The following is a 21,206-nucleotide window of genomic DNA, read 5'->3' on the forward strand; positions in this document are numbered from 1 at the left end:
GAAGGGAAGCAATGATGTTCAGTGAATGTGATATCTGCACCGTCATTGGGGTCATGTAAACCGCTCTTCCTTGATACATTGTACGTGTCGTCTAACAAAATACTTCCTCAGTGATATTTTAATTGGCTACGATTCTTCCTCCTCTGTATCACAGTTTAACACTGTCATTTCATTATTTTATATCAATAGAAAACAGCTTCATGACTTTGTGGAATATGTGTAGGAAAACGTTTGCATAATTATACAAAAGCAGCAAAATTGTACTCAAACTGTGCACTTTAAATGAAATTGAATTTTTATTGCATGATATTGAAGCGACATGATTTTTTTGATGTTTTTAAAGTTTAAAAATAAATACATCGCCTGGTTGGTGCTATCGACATCACCCTTCCATGAATTTGACCAAGGTAAGATTAAATCTTTAATTGTAGATTTCATCTTAAAGTTCGTTTAAAAATCATGTAACAGTACTCATACTGGCGTCGACAGAGAAAAGTATAGTTATATGTTGCACGCTGGGAACATTTGCATGTGTACATGTACAAAATACGGACAATTGTATCAGTTACTGTTGCTATGCAGGTATCGGTGACCTCTCTCTGACAAAGGTCACGTGACAAGTATTGTCCGATTTAAAAAAAAATCCTTTTTTTCCCAACGAAAGCATTCCTGAGTTTTATGTTACATTGTGTACCCTTCTTTCCTTATGTCTAGATGTACAACCGTGTATCATGTACAGCATGGGACACTAATATTCAAAGTACGAAAGAATGTAACATGCCATATCGTCATAGTGATGTTATCATCATCCCTCTATCACCGTGTTTTATCAAAAACATTATCTGTTTGCTTTTTCTTTATTTTCTTGATAAATAAACACAGCAGGCATGGAAATATGGCCATTATACATCTTGCTTCGTTATGGATAAAGTTCGTTTTTTATCACAATAGGAGACAGTTCACAAAGAACGGGATACAAGGATGATGACGATAAAAAAAGGAAAAACGGAATAAATTTTCATCTCGAAACAATAAGTTTTAACCTTTTAGCCAACATAAAGAAAACAGTTATATTACAGCGAAGCCGGTTCACTGCCTTCCCATTGTATTAGAGATACTATGTCCCGTTCCGGATAAACTGCTCCCAAAAAGACCATTCAAACTCCTATACAGATTCGGCCTAAGAAGGCGTGTATCGGATAACGAAGAAAACCCACGTCTATTATCACCGATCACGAGTCGCTATTGTACTTGAACGCCGTATAGCTAATTTTGATGATTTTGAATTTATCTAAGGTGGCGATCGATCGTCCCCTCGGTTCCGCTCGACTAATTCCGTAAAACATCGGGGGGTTGATGTTCGTATCTTTTGCAGCTTCTCGTGCCATTTATGCCAAAGATCATGAACCCGCCCCCTATCGGAGAGATTTTGAAACAAGAGTACTACGGCATTCGATATTGGGTCTTTTCAATAGAGTTAATACACCAACAGAACGGCTCGTGAAATCTTTTCAGCTGTTTAAACAGAGGATAGTTGATTTATTTGTTTTTATTTCGAATTTCAAAAAGTGTTTAAATATCCTTATTGTACTCTGAAACTTTATACACTTTCCTATATATAAAGCAGCCTTCGTTTTCTAAACCATCCAGTGATTTTTGGGACCTATGCTTTTCCTGTGGAAATCACCAACGTTATTCTAACCCACTATATTTCTAAATAACGGGACTCATCAAAATTTTGAAGAAAAAAAATGTCCAGGACTCGCCTTGAAACATCCACAAAAGTTACAGCCATATATATGCATAGAAATTCAAAACTGAAACACGAAGATTTGAAAAACTAAAAAATGTTTTTACGTATCTGCCAGGGAAGGCAATACGGTTTAAATAAGAATTGATCAATATAGATTACCATAGTATTATTTTTTCTTTGATAGATTTTTACCCTAGGAGAATAACAATTTTGTGAAGAATGGTTTCCAACGTTATGTCTGTAACTCTATGCCTATCCAGAATGACTTCTGGGTCGAATATGATGTGAAAACATACATTAGGCCTATACATCAAATAGATACCCATACCTACCCCACCCAGCCCCGCCTCCTCGTCCCTCCCCCGGACACGTGTTATAACAAATACCGGGTGTGATCGGAGTCAGTAAGTATCTACCGATCGGTATTCAAACATATTCAAATTCCGTCTGTGTAATTTTTGAAGACATCCGTCACTCAACCGTGCAACCTTTTCAGTCATGTTTACCTGCATTAAACGACCATCTGTGCTTATAGACCACTTTTAATGGTTCAAATTGTATTGATTTCATTGTGAACTGAACCTGTGTAAAGAGACCATCTCAATTTAGTGACCAGGAAGGCTGTCACCATTTAGTAGTGTGAACTTTACCTGTACTTATAGACCTATAAAGTTCACAATGAAATCCCTACCTGTATAAAAAGACCACCTGTGTTAAGCGACCACTGTCAATACTCCCGATGGTCAGAATTTACTTATGAACTGGACCGTTTTTGTTAAGCGATATATATCAGGTAAATTTTGTAAATTTTATTTATTTTATAAATATTATGAAACAATTTATTTAAATTTATGTTAATTACTCTTGTTGGCCCAGATGGAAGCGTGCATAGGCGTCTTCAATTGTGAGGAAACCGGAGTACCCGGAGAAAACCCAAGTGATTTGTCTGGTGACCCCTAAACCTTTTAAGTTTTCACGTCCCATCGGGGAGTCGAACTCCGGCCCTCTTGATGAAAGGTGGGTGAGCTACAACATGTATCCACTATGCCTCCCGGTCTTCAGAAGTTCGGTTTAAAAATATAAGTTTGGAGTTGTTTATAAAGTTTTGGAGTTCCAGTGTTTGTATCCAATATTCAGTATATCCTAGTGTTAACCGTACTAACGCAAATCAACATATCACGGAAGAATTGTCGCTGATACAGGCCAAAGGTCAGGAATCTAATGACAATAGGAGAGGCTCCAGGTCTTCCTATTATTCAGACGCATAGAGCCAATACGGAGGTATCCTATCGTTTACCTTTATAAATGATATTTACAACCAGCTATGACATTTTATCACGAGATACAGGGAACCATTTAATGACCATTAGCTTTAATGAAACTGTATCTAATCTCTATTTTTGTCACGAAAAGTAACGTGTGTAATTTAATAAATCTTAAATCGATATCATTTTTTTTTTCGGTTTCCAGCATTTTTTACACAACATTGTTCCTGAATTGATTGTAATAGATATAATTTGAATGGAATCGTAATCTATCTGTGTCGATTCCGGCTGATTAAGTTGAATCACCCAGGTGACTGGTTTTACAAAATGTATAAGCCACACGTGTTCCTGTCTGATGACAGGCGACCACAAATACCGGCAATAAGTTCTACTGGTATATTGCAACACTAAATGGCATCATACAACACTAACTGGTATCATACAACACTTACTGATATCAAACAACACTTAATGGTATCATACAACACTAAGTGGTATCATACAACACTATGTGGTATCAGACAACACTATGTGGTATCATACAACACTTACTGGTATCATACAACACTTACTGATATCAAACAACACTTAATGGTATCATACAACACTAAGTGGTATCATACAACACTATGTGGTATCAGACAACACTAAGTGGTATCATACAACACTATGTGGTATCAGACAATACTATGTGCTATCATACAACACTTACTGGCATCCTACAACACCCTCTGGTATATACAACACTTACTGGTATCATACAACAGGAAGTGGTATCATACAACACTTACTGGTATCCTACAACACTTACTGGTATCATACAAAGCTTACTGGTATCATACAACACTTACTGGTATCATACAACATTTACTGGTATCATACAACACTTACTGGTATCGTACAACACTTACTGGTATCCTACAACACTTACTGGTATCCTACAACACTTGCTGGTATCCTACAACACTTACTGGTATCATACAACACTTACTGGTATCATACAACACGTACTGATATCATACAACACTTACTGGTATCATACAACAGGAAGTGGTATCATACAACACTTACTGGTATATACAACAATTACTGGTATCCTACAACACTTACTGGTATCCTACAACACTTGCTGGTATCCTACAACACTTACTGGTATCATACAACACTTATATTATTTATGTAAATTTCGAAAAAAACTTATTCTGAACATTATAAGACGCGTAGTTGCCTATACGCAGGTGAATCCACCAAGCTTTAAAACAGAAAGACAAAACAAATTCGCTGCTTGTTGTACCCACCCTCCCCCTACCATGGCCCTGCCCCAGACCCGGACCCGCTCTTAAATGATTCCTCTCCAAACAAGGGTTAGCTTAGCCCCTTATAATGATAGGCCCAAAAGCAATGTTTCATATTTGCTTTTTTCCATAATAAATATATCAATGTCTTTGAGCTAATTATACCGTTTTAATTGGTTTATATGGTATAAAACAAAATATGTTCGTTATCTAAACGCGAGAAGGTGTTTTTCTTTCCTGCAAAAATGGATTACCGAAAGAAGATAACAAACAATATACATTTCTCAAAGGTCTCATTGTGGCCATGTCTACGTCAAAGAGACGATTGTAACTTACATGGCCGTTATTTCAAATAGCCACCTGCAAATTTACAATGACTCAACGTAATTCCAGGAGGATGCGAAGCACACACCCTGATGATGGGGAGGGACGGGGCAGTGATTCGATTATGTGTTACAATGCGACGCGACATATCAGTAAATCGAAAACAATCGAGTGCGGACATGAAAATGTGGCGATAAATTGGTCCCAGTCTTTCGTTACATACGCTGATGGTATTATGAGAAAAAATAAATTAATTTAACTTTCAGAAAATAAATTTAAACCACAGCTGAAAGAATAATTGGAATGTATTGCCGACATATAAAAACACCTCTCTCCGCCCAGTTGTCGCCCTTTGACTCGTCATCGTACATGTATGTGCAGGCACGGTAGACGCCGGGCTCGTGATTGAAGGGTTGCGGGTTCGAGTCACGGCACGGCACTGTGTTGTATTCCAGTCTACTCAGCTGTAAATGAGTACGTGGTTGGGCAATGTAGGAATTGTTGAGTGCGCCGAAATGGCAGCTCCGGCTGTATGCTCCCCAGGGAGTTGAGAAAGGTATTGGCTGGTTACAAAGGCCCTATATATATAACCATGGATACTAATTTGTGGACCGCTTTGAGACGACCTACGAACTAGGTTGTGATAAAGCGGTATATAGAAACCTCGAATCATTAATTATTATTATATGTGCATTACATATATAGCTTCAGATGACTTACGTCGTAAGCAGTACCAAATCAATTTGAAGTTCCTAACCTACGATTTCAAAATGGGAAATTTATATAACATCACGTTGAATGACGTCATATCATCTTTATTTACCATTCAAGCTATTGGAGACACAAAATAGACAAATCAGGATGAAGGATTATAATGTTATGTTCGAGCTTCTCAAAAAATCAATTACATGTAACATCATGGATTTAAAGGAAATTCAATAATATCAGTTTTATTGATTTCCAAATTGTTTCTTATTTCTTTATGAAAGGATTATATATACAAAGTGTATATACATATATAGTTTGGGCCTCTTTGTGAACAAAAGTTCATATCATTCTAAAACTTTGATTTGAATTTTCAATTCACAGTTTATCAATGTGGTGAAAATCAGTGAAGATAGCATATTTCGTCAATGTTGTCAAGTTATCGAATAGTTTTCCTTTCGGAAATATTTTGTTTCCACAAACTAAATATCAAAGGATGATAAGACGGAACCGTTTACATATCTTTAGGGAAAATTAAACAAAAATGGAAATGTTCACGGATACGCTGTGGTTATTTCCTTCCAAGAGAAAAACTATGCAAATCCTTAGAAAAAACCCATTGCAACTTGTATATTCAAATTTCACTAATTGATGCAAAGTTCGTCTGGTCTCCATGGCAACCATTTAAAAAAAAAAAGAACACAAATACAAATTTAATTAATCATCAGGAAATTCAGGGAAGTATTTAAAATCGTAAATAAAAAAATATATATATATATATTGTAGATAATAAATAAATAAGTCCTTGCGAAGGAAAATATAGAATAAAAACATAAATATTTCAGATCTGAAAAATTTATGTTTTTATTCTATATATATATATAACACTTTAAAAAGTCTAATCTTTATGGATATACCTTAATCATACATAATAGCTTCGCAAATCGGCTGCAAAAGCAAAGAACATTTAATTTATGCTAAATTAGAATATTTTTTACTGTAGACATTTGTATAGGCCTATACATTTCTATCCTTGGTAATACATAAGACGTGTTTATCATGTACGTGTCTGGCTTTACGGTAACGAAGTAAATATCTATGGATTTCTAGACGAGTTTTTACTTTCAAATGCGAATTTTTGTTTATCTGATGCCTCTACAAGCGTTATAAAATCGTATGAGAAGTGTGAAATCTGTTGAATAACGTGATTAGATTAAGTCTCAGCACGGAACTAGATTAGATCTTTCGTGTATTATCTAAAACCTGAGAAGCCGAGTTGACAGAAAGCTGACAAATCATCGTGTGATCAACCAATCAGACAACTCGTCCAATATTTGACGCCGTAAAGTAGATGCATTAGATGACTGTGATATGTATATGTAAAGGCATATGACGACATCTGCACATTTATTTATGATAAATAAAACACCAGTTAATAATGTAAAGCGTGATTTAAGATAAAACAGCATTTTATTTCTATTAAGTCATGAAAAGCAGCGAAGAACAAATCGACCGAAGAACGTCTTGTCTCGACCGTAGAAATTATACAATCCCATACATAGCAGAGGTTGTATTATAAATGTGAGAGTTTTATTGTGAACGTCAATTAAATATGAAATAGCGTATGAAAATATAATAGACAAAATACATAGCTTGTTACCCTACACTTGTTGTAATGTAATAGCAATGCACATCCGCATATTAAATATCTCTTTTATAAGGTTGAGTTGATATAAGCCTCCGTGGCCCAATGGATAAGGCACCGGCCTCCTAAGCCGGGGATTGCGGGTTCGAGTCCCGCCGGAGGTTTAATTGTTTTTTTCTCCCCCTGATTATTTATAGTTATTATTAATAATAAAAAAAAATCGAAAGATATATATATTATATGGAAAACAATTTTGTTTGGTACACTGTTTTTAAATGTTACTGTTCTAAAATGATTCAGCATTATTTTACACGGTTTTAAGTCAATCAACGGTATGAATGAATACAGACCCGCTTTGACTTTATCGTCAAAGTCAGCATGATGTTTACATTGATTTCATGCTAGAGAATGTTAAAACCTTGTAGAATAAATGCAGTGTAAAACAAAGCCATCATATAATAACTATATCAGCGAATTCTTTACTTCGGTACACTACCTGATGAAATCGATGGTACTTACAGTCAGTTTTATGGATTTTAGTACGGTCATTAATGATGGTTTGACGGTTTTCTATGTAAAATTGTAACTATATAGAGGTTCCCCGGCAAACGAGCGATGGAGGATATCATGGCTATCTCAACTCGAGTCAGTTAATTTTCAAATTGTATAATTTTGACATTCAGATTTCTTTTACGTGTACTGAAGACGCCACGTAGAGCTTATTCAAAATTTACCTTGAAAGTTGCCGCTTGCTCTGTCAACAAACGTAAGAAAAAATATTTCAAGATAACACACAATAGTTCATATAATTAGAACTTATCTCGCATTTATCAATACATGCTAAGTATCATTTAGATTTAAAATTTACCTCGATCGTGTGTGACATAATGTTGTTAGTCTCAGATGTATTCAATATGAACACATAGATCACATGATATATTTTTGATTGGTCGATAAATTAACCTTCATGAACTTTTACGGAAGTTTCCCAGACCAGTTGGTCTTAGAAGTTCGCCACATGTTCCTAAAAAGTCCTGAAATCAATTGTCGAACATCTTTTGTTTTTAAGCGGCAGTGACGGTGGAGTTCCACAGGAACGGTTTGTAATTTTGATCCCACGTGAGCTACATGTGGTCAATCCACACAAACGATCGATCATTAATGTCCTCCTCTTGATTAATGAGACATTTAGCTATGCTTGACAACATGAATTATTTAATACAGGCTGTATACATATACAGCTAAGATTTTGTATGAAGAAACAAAATATGCCATGAACGAGAACTTTGCTATAAGGTACTTACATTTTATCTGTGACCTTTCCTATTTTCTACTATTATTAGGAGGCACGGTAGACTAGTGGTATGACGCCGGGCTCGTGACCGAAGGGTTGCGGATTCGAGTCACGTCACGGCACTGTGTTGTATTTTTGAACAAGCTACTTTACTCCGCTTGTTCCAGTCTGCTCAGCTGTAAATGAGTTCGTGGTTGGGCAGTGCTTGAAGTGTTGAATGCTAGCTGTGAGCGCCGAAATGGCATGTAGCACCGGCTGTATGCTCCTCAGAATCCATGATATCTAGGGGTTATGCTCACTTTATGGCTCCACGGGGAGTTGAGAAAGATAATGGCTGGTTGCAAAGGATAATAATTTGTGAACCGATTTGAGACGACCTTCGAACTAGGTTGTGATAAAAAGGTATATAAAAACTTTGAACTGAACTACTGACCCAGTCAATCGCGGTCCCTAGGGCTCTGCAATGTGTCAGACAAAGGAAGGATAATAATATCAGCGTTACCTTTTTAAAGAAATTCCCCGTTGTTGTTCACATCTTTCTTTGACGTTTAAAGTACATTTATTAAAAATCATATGTGGGCTATGACCAGATGTCCCCGTTTTCTGACGATGTCGCGGAGTCCGTCATGGGCTCGGGTTTTACTGACCTTGGCGCTATCCGTACCGGAGGTTAGATTGAACGGGACATTTGTTAACCGAATAAGGTAGATTACGGACAAAACTGTATGTGGAGCTATAAATATTTGATGTCATATCAAGTGTCAAAATTATCCATTCATCTTGCACCTTCTATGTAACGCTAACTAGCGACATACCTGGGTGACTCAATGCAATTTCTCCTGTAAGCTTTACCAATTCAAAATCAACAAAATTTTAATTATTCCTTTCCCAACCAAATATTAACAGTACAAAATATTTGAATGTAATCTTGAATGGAATGAACTATTCTGAAAAATATTATTTCATTTTTGGAGAGAAGTTTAAATAATAAAAAAACACGTTGTTTCTTGATATCGAACGGATTTGAAGACATGGAGCTGACAAAACTTATTGACAGAGGTGTATGCGCTACAATGCATATTTTTGTCAATGGACATCGCCATGTGATAACTGTATTATATACACGTATCAATAGATGTAACACAAGAGGCTCAGGTTTTACAGAAAAGAATTAAAAGGCAACAAAATAAACACTTTATAAAATGAAAATAATATATAAATTTCGTCGAATGCCATCACTCTAGGCATTCTGCAGTGTCATTCTCATCTGTTTTCTCAAGAAGCTTCATATTTCTGCTGCTTCATTTGATGCATGCCAAACATTTAAGCGACCTCTACGTGATGTGCGTTGTAATTAACGGAGAAAAGGCCGGATTATTATAAAATATGACAAATCGCCGTTACGTCACATTGTGCTCAGATAAACCATGAACAGCTAAGATTTTTTTAGTAATTCTATAAATAAATCCAGCCTTTATAAACAATTTCTTTGAAGACTAAAATTACACATTAAAAATATTTTGTTGTTAAAACATATTATAAAGTGAAATTCCTTTCTGAATCTAAACTCATTTATCACTTTTTAGGTATGGTCGACAAAGGTAATGGATATTACCTGATGCAATTAATGCACGGCATATTAAAATTATATCTTATTATAGCATAACCCGTAAAGTATTAGTCTCGACGGATAAGGCTATCGAAATTCGACGCAGCAAGAATACAAGTTAACTTTGTACTATTTGTAGTAAAATGCCAACACTATTTTTTGAGAAAGATGCAGGATTTCCTAAATAAAGGGATATGTTTCCAGGAAAGAACTTGTTGCGAGATACATGCAGACATGTTCAATCTTGATGAATGGTCCGATTAATCTGATTCATCTGATTCAGCTTGTCAATTTTTTTTTATTTTTTTTTAATATCTTGACTATAACATTGGTTCTATTTCACATTTTTCAAATCTTTTCGTGTTGACTTTTCCATGTAGGGTATATTGACTTTTCCATATAAGGTATATTGACTTTTCCATGTAGAGTATATTGACTTTTCCATATAAGGTATATTGACTTTTCCATATAAGGTATATTGACTTCTCTACGTTAGGTATATTGACTTTTCCATGTACAGAATATTGACTTTTCCATAAAAGATATAATGACTTTTCCATGTAGGGTATATTGACTTTTCCATGTACAGAATATTAACTTTTTCATGTAGGGTATATAGACTTTTCCATATAGGGTATATAGACTTTTCCATATAGGGTATATTGACTTTTCACTGTACAGAATATTGACTTTTCCATATAGGGTGTATTGACTTTTCCACGTTAGGTATATTGACTTTTCCATATAGGGTATATTGACTTTTCCATGTCGGGTATATTGACTTGTCCATGTCGGGTTTATTGACTTTTCCATATAGGGTATATTGACATTTCCATATAGTGTATATTGACTTTCCCATGTATAGTATATTGCCTTTTCCACGTTAGATATTGTGACTTTTCCATGTAGGGTATATTGACTTTTCCACGTTAGGTATATTGACTTTTCTTCGTTAGGTATATTGACTTTTCCATGTAAAGAATATTGTCTTTTCCATATAAGATATAATGACTTTTCCATGGAGGGTATATTGACCTTTCCATGTAGGATATATTGACTTTTCCACGTTAGGTATATTGACTTTCCCATGTAGGGTATATTGACTTTTCCATATAGGGTATATTGACATTTCCATGTACAGAATATTTACTTTTTTTATGTAGGGTATATAGACTTTTCCATATAGGGTATATAGACTTTTCCATATAGGGTATATAGACTTTTCACTGTACAGAATATTGACTTTTCCATATAGGGTGTATTGACTTTTCCACGTTAGGAATATTGACTTTTCCATGAAGGGTATATTGACTTTTCCATGTACAGAATATTGACTTTCCCATGTAGCGATTAGTTTCTTTAGCTATTACTGTATGTCTTTATGTTAATAAAGTTTTCATTAAATAACTATATATGATATATTCATTTGAGACGAAATTAAGTATTAAATAGTTATAACTGTTAGTTAGCTGTAAATAATAACATAATGGATGAGAAGACAGATATTAATGTAGAGACAGATGAAGAAAACTGAGAGGAAAGGATGAGTGAAACAGTTTTTTTGTATTTGATTAGAATGTTCTTGCATTCTAACTGGCTGGCAGGAGTTACATGTACAAAATGTACATTGTTCACCGAAACGTCTGTCTGTCTGTCTGTCTGTCTGTCACGCTTCGTTTCCGTGCAATAACTACAACAAATGTCAACCGAGTTTCTTCAAAAATGGTCAAAGGGTTAAATGCTTTAAGGGCTCGGCCAAGTTAGATGACCACTTTCAGCGGACCCAATTTGGCGGAGGTATGGCCCCTTAAATAACGAAAAACGTCATTATCTGCCACGCTTCGAATTCATTTCCGTGCAATAACTACAACAATTGTTAAATGATTTTCTTCAAACTTGGTCACAGGGTTAAATGCCTTAAGGGCTCGGCCAAGTTAGATGACCACTTTCAGCGGACCCCATTTGGCTGAGTAATGGCTCCTTGAAAAACGAAAAAAGTCATTATTTTCTGCGTTTTGTTTCCATGCAATAACTACAACAAATGTTAACCGATCGTCTTCAAACTTGGCCACAGGGTTAAATGCCTTAAGGGCTCGGCCAAGTTAGATGACCACTTTCAGTGGACTTTATTTGGCGGCGGTATGGCCCCTTAAATAACGAAAAACGACATTATCTTCATTTCTGTTCATTTACTCTCGCAAATATTATTCGATTGTCTTCAAACTTAGTAACAGGGTTCAACGCATTAAGGGCTCGGCGAAGTTTGACAACCACTTTAATCGGAATCTATTTGGCAGAGATATGGCCCCTTGAGTAACGAAAAACGTCATTATCTGCAGTTTCCGCTTAATATCTCTAGCAAATATTAGCCAAATTCGTTCAAACTTGTAACAATGTTTGTGTTCCTCTGTCTTTCCACCCATCTCGGGCACTTTTTGGGTTTCGTGTGATTATTGCTGCTGTAGAAATTGTTCAGATGTTTCAACCAAATTCCGTATGCACATCCGACTCATGCTAAGTTTGCAACCGATGTAATTTGTGCATATTTACGGATAAACAATGAGGTATAGGGCTCTATTTCCCCCTTCAAGTTTTAAGCTATACATTATGTCTCAACAGCACGATACTCACATGTTTAAACCTAACCTCAATAACGTTAACCTACAATGTGTCCTGCAAGCGGGGGATATAAATTACACGAATTTGGTTGTTTTTGCTGTATTATATAACATTTTTCTTTTTTTAAATTTATATTTTTATTCAGTTTTTCAAAGCACATACACATGACAATATTTGGGAAACTATAACATACTTCACAGTACTCTTATCCTAAACATTCCATACACATTTCATGTCAACCATACTCATTTCATGTTAACCATACACATTTAATGTTAACCATACTCATTTCATACACCCAGTTTTCTAAGTACTGGGTCTGTAGAGAATATTAATCTGACTTACTGATCGTGTGTACTATCATGATCATAACAGAGCATGCTAATTTATGACATATTTATTTCAAACATTTCATATATAATCATACACACTATAGATCTGTATAGAACATGCATATCAAATATTTCATACACATGTAAAGAACAGTTATATAAAAAAAATCATACCCATCATACATCCGTATAGAAACACTTATATTAAACATTTCATTCACACCATACAACTGTATGTAACATTCATATTAAACATTTCATACACACCATGCATTTGTGCAGAAACATTCATACAACAGTATGGAACATTTATCTTAAATATTTCATACATGCCATATATCTGTATAGAAACATTCATATCAAACATTTCATACACACCATACATATGTATAGAAACATCATTATTAAACATTTCATATACACCATACATCTGTATAGAAACATTCATAATTTAACATTTCATATACACCAGTTCTGTACAAAATATTCATCTCTATACATGATGTACATTAAAAAAAATGTATATGAATAGTTCTCACACTATCATTCAATAAATTATACACAAGCAACTACCTTAGTCTGATAGTATATATTTATTAGCGCATATGTTATCAATCTATCCAAGATGTCATTTCAAAACAATGGAATAAAAACTAATTATATTAGTCATGAGTTGTGGTTTTATTGAAAGAAAGAAATAGAGACAGACAGATAATTACTGGAAAAACAAAGACAGACAAAACAAAAGTAGACATGTGCACAGAGGCAAAGACAAACAAGACGCAGGCAAGAACTGCCAGATAGACATACAGACAAAGACAGACACACAGACATATACGCACAAAGACAATCGACACAGAGACAAGGACGACAGATTTGAGAGAGACAGGCCTTCCAAAAATCAAAAAGTTAAAATTAAATCATCGACAATTGTTTTATTGGCAACATTTGCTCAAAGATAAAAATATCTATTCAAAACAAGTATAAAAGTTTTATATTAACCAACTGTCAGAGTTCAAGAGTCCATTAATAGATATGAATGGGTCTAGATATAGAAATCACTTCAATTTAAGTCTAAAGAAGTAAAACCTTTTTCCATTTTCCCCACTCTCTGTTAAAACTTTCAAGAGAAGCATCACCTTTAGCGGTTGCTATGTATTTTTTGACATTGAGAATTTATGTTAAGTGTGGTTTCAAGATATCTGGTTTTGTAAATGTAATGTTTAATGATGATGTTAATTTCATTATCAATTTTACTGAACTCATTTCTAATTGACCAGAACCCAAAAATAAATGATTCTTTATTAATAGTAAAAGGAAACAAAAGTGCGTCTAAGAGTATTTCCAAGCTCTGCAGTAAATTTTGAACTTTTTGACATTCTCAAAATATGTAAGTTATGGTTTCTGACTCTGATTTACAAAAAGTACAAAGTGGACTTACAACTATGTTTGCCTTTAATAGTAGTGAATTTGTTGTTAAAATATTATGTAAAATTCTAAACTGAAACCACTGAAGTTTTGAATCGTTTGTTATTTTGAAAGGTAGAGAAAAAATATTTGCCCAATTAGAATTATCAAAGTCAAATTGATGTGCCCATTTTTTCCTGTCTGTTGGAATTTCATCATTCTTTGAAATTTTTTATATAAATATTTTGTTCCTGGAGTCATATCAAAAATGGTTCTATGTTTAAAGGAATGAAAGGAAGTAGAAGTGTTATATCCTGAATCCTTTGTGTATCAATTATTAATTTAACAGATTTGACAAGACGATGAAAGTGAAGAAAGTTTGTAAATATATTATATTTCTGTGTAAATTCTTGATAGGAATAGAAAGTAACAGGATTTGTATATTTCAACATATCATTTATCACTCTAACACCCTTAGCATAACAGTTATTGTAAAAGACAGAGTTTCCACCAATAGTTATATGTGGGTTATGCCATAAGGGGGTTTTCAGAATAGAGAGTTGTCTGCCCTTTGGTAAATCAGAATTTAATAATCTTTCCCAAGCTTTGAAAACATCACACCAAAACATATTTTAGCATGTCCTATGACACATACGTAGGAAATTATTTCCACAATTCATAATAAAATCAACATTAATAATATTCATAAGTGTAACTTGGCACTTTCTAGAACATGTACTTTGAAATAATCTCTTTAACCATCCTAGTTTTAGAGCATCTATAAAAGACTTGATGTTGACCATTTTCAGACCACCTTCAAAATATTCTTTAGTTATAACATTTCTTTTCACTTTGTCTGTTTTGCCATTCCAAATAAAGTTATATATAACAGTATTTAACTTATTAAAAAAGTAATGCTTGGGTTGGGTAGTGAAATGAACAAGTGATTAAATTGTGAAATTAATAATGAATTAATCACATGTATTTTCCCAGTAGGAGTTAATCGTCTTCTACTCCATGACTTAACTAGAGATTTAAGTTTAAACAATTTTTTGGCAAAGTTTAATTTAGGTATTTCATGTAAATTTACGCTAAAGTCTATCCCCAAAAGTGTAAATTTATCCCTACCCCATTGTAAACCTAATTCTGGTAAAAAAGTGTCATCGCTGTATTTCTTACTCCCTATCCATATTACCTGAGTTTTGTTAGTATTGAGTTTTAAACCAGAAATATGAGCAAATAAATTCAGTTCCAAAATTGATTCCCGTAAAGATTTTTCTGACCCGTCAAGTATCAGCGAAGTATCGTCTGCATACTGAGAGAGAAGAATAGGAAAGTTGTTAACATTTATACCTGTTAAGTTGTTATTGTTTCTTAACCTGGTTGCTAATATTTCTGTACATAATATGAAAATGTAAGGTGATACTGGGTCTCCTTAGCGACAGCCGCGCTTAACGTTGAAGAAAGTAGAGAGAGAATCCCACCCTGATTTATTGCAGGATAAACATTATTATGTAGTGTTTTTATCAATTTTCTAATACTATCCCCAAAACCAAAAAAAGAAAGAGATTCATCTATAAATTTCCATGATACCGAATCAAAAGTTTTTTCAAAGTCAATCATAAGAAGCATTCCAGGTATATAATTGTCTTCAGTATAGTTCATAATATCATAAATAAGCCTAGTGTTTTCGCCAATGTAACGCCCTTCTAAAAATCCTGTTTGATCACTATCTATAAGTTTTCCTAAGACTGTTTTTACCCTACCCGCTATAACCCCTGATGCTATTTTATAAACAATATTTAAAAGTGATATCGGTCGCCAATTTTTCAATGAAATGTCTTGGTTTGTCCTCGTTTGGAATGCACGTAATCCTACCCTGTTTTTGCGTAATAGAGAGTTCATTTTTATAATAACCAGAATTTATGGATCTAACAACAAAAATACCGATCTGATTCCAAAAACATTTAAAAAATTCTGAAGTAAATCCATCTGAACCTGGGCTTTTATTATTTTTCATTTTACTTAAAGTTTTCCCTGCTTCCTCCAATGTAATAATACCTTCTAACTTTTCTGATTCATTAACATCTAATTTTGGAACATTGCAATGGGATAAAAAATCATTCAAATTAATATCTTCTATATCATCTGAATCATCATATAATTTTTCATAAAAATCTTTAACTGCATTTAAAATTTCATCCTGGTCAGATATTATCTCATTGTTTTGTTTCTGTAACTTAGGAATGATTTTGGAGGTATAATTTCTATTTTCTAAGCCCAAAAAATATTTTGTAGGTTTCTCCCCTTCCTCTATCCATTTTGCCCTTGATCTAATAATATTCCCCTTTGTTTTGTGTAACCTAATTGCTTCAAGTTCCTTTTTCTTATTTTCTAAGTCATTTCTTCTTCTACTTCTAAATTTAAATTAACATTATCTCTATCTTCTAATTATGGTATAGTTTTTTTCAGACTATCTTCTCTGAGATTTTTTTTTATATATATATATATAGCTCGAATATGAAATGTTTTTCCCTTATTTCCATTAAAAGAACTTCTAAAAATAGCTGATCACTAATAGTCAATTGTAAGTCTATGTCTGAAATAGTAGATATACTATCTAAATTATAAACTGGCAAACAGTATTGAGTTTTTATTTCGTTAATAAGAGATTTTATCATATTAAGATATTCCATATCATGTAACAAAGAATTGTTAAGTTTCCATAGCCCCCTCCGTCTCTTAAACTTATTAAATTCTATCTGAATTTTACATAATTGATTTCTAGTTCTCTTTTTCAATTCCGGATTAAAACTAAATCAAAGTAAATAACATTTATCAATATCTTTTATTCAAATCTAAGAACTAAGCTATACACAAAAAAGACACATTGCTCTGAAATACACGTGATGTCAATATACACAAGTACAACTAGCATGTGACTTTTATAATAATTAATTAACATTCATAGTTCTTTTCTGCTTTAGAGGTGTCATTAACAATATAGTCTATACATGTACCAGCATACAGGTTTAAGCTCAAATGAAAAGATTGTTTTGAAATCTTACATTAAATACAGATATTCTATGAAATGACATTCTATTTTGCATTCTAAATGTATGTTAAACACGCAAAAATCATTGCAACATCTTTAAGAAGATATGCTGATCACTTTATATGAATTGAATCAATTATTAGCGTGAAAAGTAAATGTCCATTGTGATAGCAGAACTAATCTAAATGAATTCCATTATTTATTATAAAACGATATTAGATGTCTTACTTAGTGTCCCTAATATTTCTAGACAGGACATCCTGGAGAAATGTCCTTATTAAATGTCTTTATATATTTAAAGACGGGATAAATGTCTTTAACACACAGCCACATGATTAAATAATAGTATAATTAATGAATTATTAATCCAAGATTGAGAAAATCGGAGACTGCATCCGAATAGAACAAAATATTCCAGTCACAAATCGTTTCTTATACGGGTGTGACGGCATTCAAAATCACGGTTTAGAACTTGCTGAGGTCGTTTCTGTTGGATTTCAGTCAATGTCTTGATCTTCGGAAAGCCACAAACTTTGATGAAGATGTTGGTTTGCGCATACTCTGTTCAATTGTTCAACTCTGCTTTGTCAACTTTCCCGATGGTTCGTTCGATTCAAATATATTTAGTTGACATTGAACAATCGAATGGATTGGGCACACGTTCTTACAACTTACTAGACCATCTCCCATGTTGGTTCGTTGTCCGTAATCCCCTTGTGTTTTAAAATTTGCAGATGACGGGTGAATATGTCTCATCCTAGGGCGTTGGACATCTCAACCTGCCTTTACGTTTTGGAGTTTTTTCTTTGCATCGGTATGGTATCTGGAGGTTGGTACTCGAAGCTTTCTCCCTGCTAAATGAGGTGAATTTGAAGGAATACACAACGTAGAACGTTAACGTTCTGTGTGGTGTCCTCAGGGACCAGGAATAGTGGAAGAGTACGGTGGCAGGTACGATTTACAACTCGTAATCAATGTATCAGGGTTGTATGGGTATAAGAGTCCAGTTGACAAATTGACTTTTATACACAGCTTGGTTTTTCTGTTGGATATTTTAAGAAACATGAAGGTAGAACCACATGTGGTGCAACCAAGCCATGTATTTGTGTGGCCCTTTATTATGTTGTTTTATCTTTTTGTTCCTGGTATTTCTCTAATTATTGTCCTTATATTTTGACGCCATGATTTGATCATAACTGTTTACACAAAATTACAATTTTATGTACGTTAACAGTTTATTGCTGTTGAAATCAAAATGTATCTGTAACGTTACAAAACGTTTGTACATGCAGATTTCTCCTTTTTTATATATGTTTCTTTTCTTCCTTCTTATGTTTCGAACACTTTAAACATTGGCTGTTATGTGATTAGTCCTAATTGGTCGAAATAGAAACGTGGTCCAGTAAAAATACTTAATTTGCCTGGCTTTTTGCATCGTGTTGCTTAATTTTAAATAGGTTCTCTACTTCGTTGTATTTCAAGTGATCAACTGTCGTTTTACTTCCGACAGCTTTCGATCAATTTGAAGCTATGTTCTTTTCGTTATAAAAGATAACAAGGAAAGGAAGTCTCAGAAATCTTCTTTACGTTAGAGTAAGGGTTAAAAACAGATGTTTAATTTGAAGCGACGACACCCTCTCTTCAAAGCTACCTATTGTTCCCTACTTTGTGTCCACGTCAAATGTAACCAGTGACAAATGTCCCCATTTTTGGTAGGAAATAGACATATGTCAGCGTCATTGATTTACTACGAAAACCAGGTGTCTTTTGGAATTTATCTAAATTTCCTATTCTTTGTTAAGACTTTAAAGGTACATGAATATTAATTAGGCCCTTCCCCTTTCCGGTGTTCTGTGACATGGGTACGAACTGTTAAGAATTAACCCCTGGTCGTACTCACCGATCCTAGGACCGTTTACTCTTATTCAGCAAGTCTATGCTAAATATTTCTGGCTCGTGTCAAACGCTTTATTTCACAAAAGTTTCATTTAAGGAATTATCGATGGTCATTTAAAAAACAGTCTGTGATAATTACACTTCCTTGTTAAACTTAATTTATGTCTCGTTTTCTTATAATTTACCGTGACATGAATCTGTTATTTTGTATGCTACTACCCCGCCCTCCCCGCCTCGACAGTAGATACAAAATATACAAACCACAAAGAATCGTCAGTTTCCGGATATTTTGAAATGTCACTATTAAAAAAATATATAACGTGAACAGTTTAAGCGCAAATATGATTTTTTCTATGACACATTATTATTAAAATATATGACATTTCAGATCACCTAAATGTACGATACTTGCAAAACATTTGAAGAGATTTTGCCAATATTTGTTTTTAAGCTGACAATGCTGTTCACAATATAACTCTTGAATACATTTCAAATATAATAGAAGTAAATAGTGTTGTTGAACTTCACACGGATTTCGCTTCGGGCAACTCCCTTGTTCACTTCACCAGATTGAGCCTGTGTATCGAGTGTCACATTTGAGGAGATAGCATCGTTTTTATTTAAAATAATGTAACAGTACCCGTTAGTATATTACGGATGTATTTGTGTCCCTGGTTCTGGATGTTCTACATGTGACACTTCTCGTGGACGAGGCTCTACATTTGACACTTCTCGTGGACAAGGCTCTACATGTGACACTTCTCGTGGACGAGGCTCTACATGTGACACTTCTCGTGGACGCGGCTCTACATGTGACACTTCTCGTGAACGAGGCGGCTCTACATGTGACACTTACCGTGGAACGAGGCTCTAGATTAGGCGTAAGACGTCGAAAGATTATTAACTGTGCCTCTTACAAAATTGTCGTTTATGATTGGGATATCGTATTTGCATTGTTGATAATCGAGTTAACTTGGTAGGCCCCTTCTGCCCTTACTTGGTGTTTCTTTCTGGTAATGTTTCCCAAATTCTGTATGTAAACTGGGTTTTTTTCTATACCATCAAAATGCTTTCGTTGGCAGTCATAAATAAGTGTGAATCAGAAATTGACGAAAGATTTGGTTTGGTTTTATTTTGTTTAACGTCCTATTAACTTTCAAGGTCATTTAAGGACGTGCCTCCATGTGTGTTATGTAAGCTTGCAGGTGTTTAGGTGTGCTGGAGACAGGATATGTTGACGTACTTGCCTCCTTGTAATAGCGTGGATCTGATGCCGACTTTATAGTGCTATCACACTGAAACACCATGCCGAATGCACCTGCACAGCAGTCCGCCCGGTCACATTATACTGACAAAGGGTGAACCAGTTGTTATCATTACCCTTAATGTTGAACGTTAAGCAGGGAATAATAACTACCATTTTTGCGGACTTTCGCATGTCCCGGCCTGGGGACAGAACCCATTGCCTTCCTCACCTGGGAGAACGCTCAACATTAAAGCCAAAAGTGAGGTATTGCCAAGCTAGGGGCTAGGAAATAAAAGGCTGTTAAAAGAACGATAAAGGTCCCAAATGTTGCAATGGGTGCAGCAGATTTATTTTGGTCGCTTTTGTGTCCGGAAGTAGAAGGGACAAAAACAAATCCCCAATTCTGCAGGGGGTTCCCTCATCAGTCGCCTCTTACGATACATGCAGTGGATAACAGCAGGTGTATAGGTAGCAGAGTACAGTAGCGTACGGTGGCCATGGGTGATATTTTTTATACAATGAATAACCCCTGTAATATAACATGTATCAAAATTTTTAAAAAAAATCAGCACTAAAATTGGCATATACATGATGAAGTGGACTATGTGGGCTTCATAATTTAAAAAAAAGAAAAGTCGAATTTGGTTTGAGACTACAATTTTGGGCATTTACGAATCTGTGTCTACACAACAAAAGCTAGCTTTTCAGGTAGTCTATTTTTGTACTCAGCACATGTGTAAATATTGTGAAAAATCCACCGG

At 34.5% G+C, this 21,206-nt stretch overlaps 1 non-coding gene across 1 annotated transcript; it reads left to right on the forward strand.

Annotated features, from left to right (window-relative positions):
- The first annotated feature begins 7,078 nt into the window (after positions 1-7,078).
- Positions 7,079-7,151, forward strand: Trnar-ccu. The gene has a single exon. It is a non-coding gene; the product is annotated as a tRNA-Arg (tRNA).
- Positions 7,152-21,206: the final 14,055 nt, after the last annotated feature.

The sequence above is a fragment of the Mizuhopecten yessoensis genome, unplaced genomic scaffold (genome assembly GCF_002113885.1).
Source record: "Mizuhopecten yessoensis strain PY_sf001 unplaced genomic scaffold, ASM211388v2 scaffold8071, whole genome shotgun sequence".
Lineage (NCBI taxonomy): Eukaryota > Metazoa > Mollusca > Bivalvia > Pectinida > Pectinidae > Mizuhopecten > Mizuhopecten yessoensis.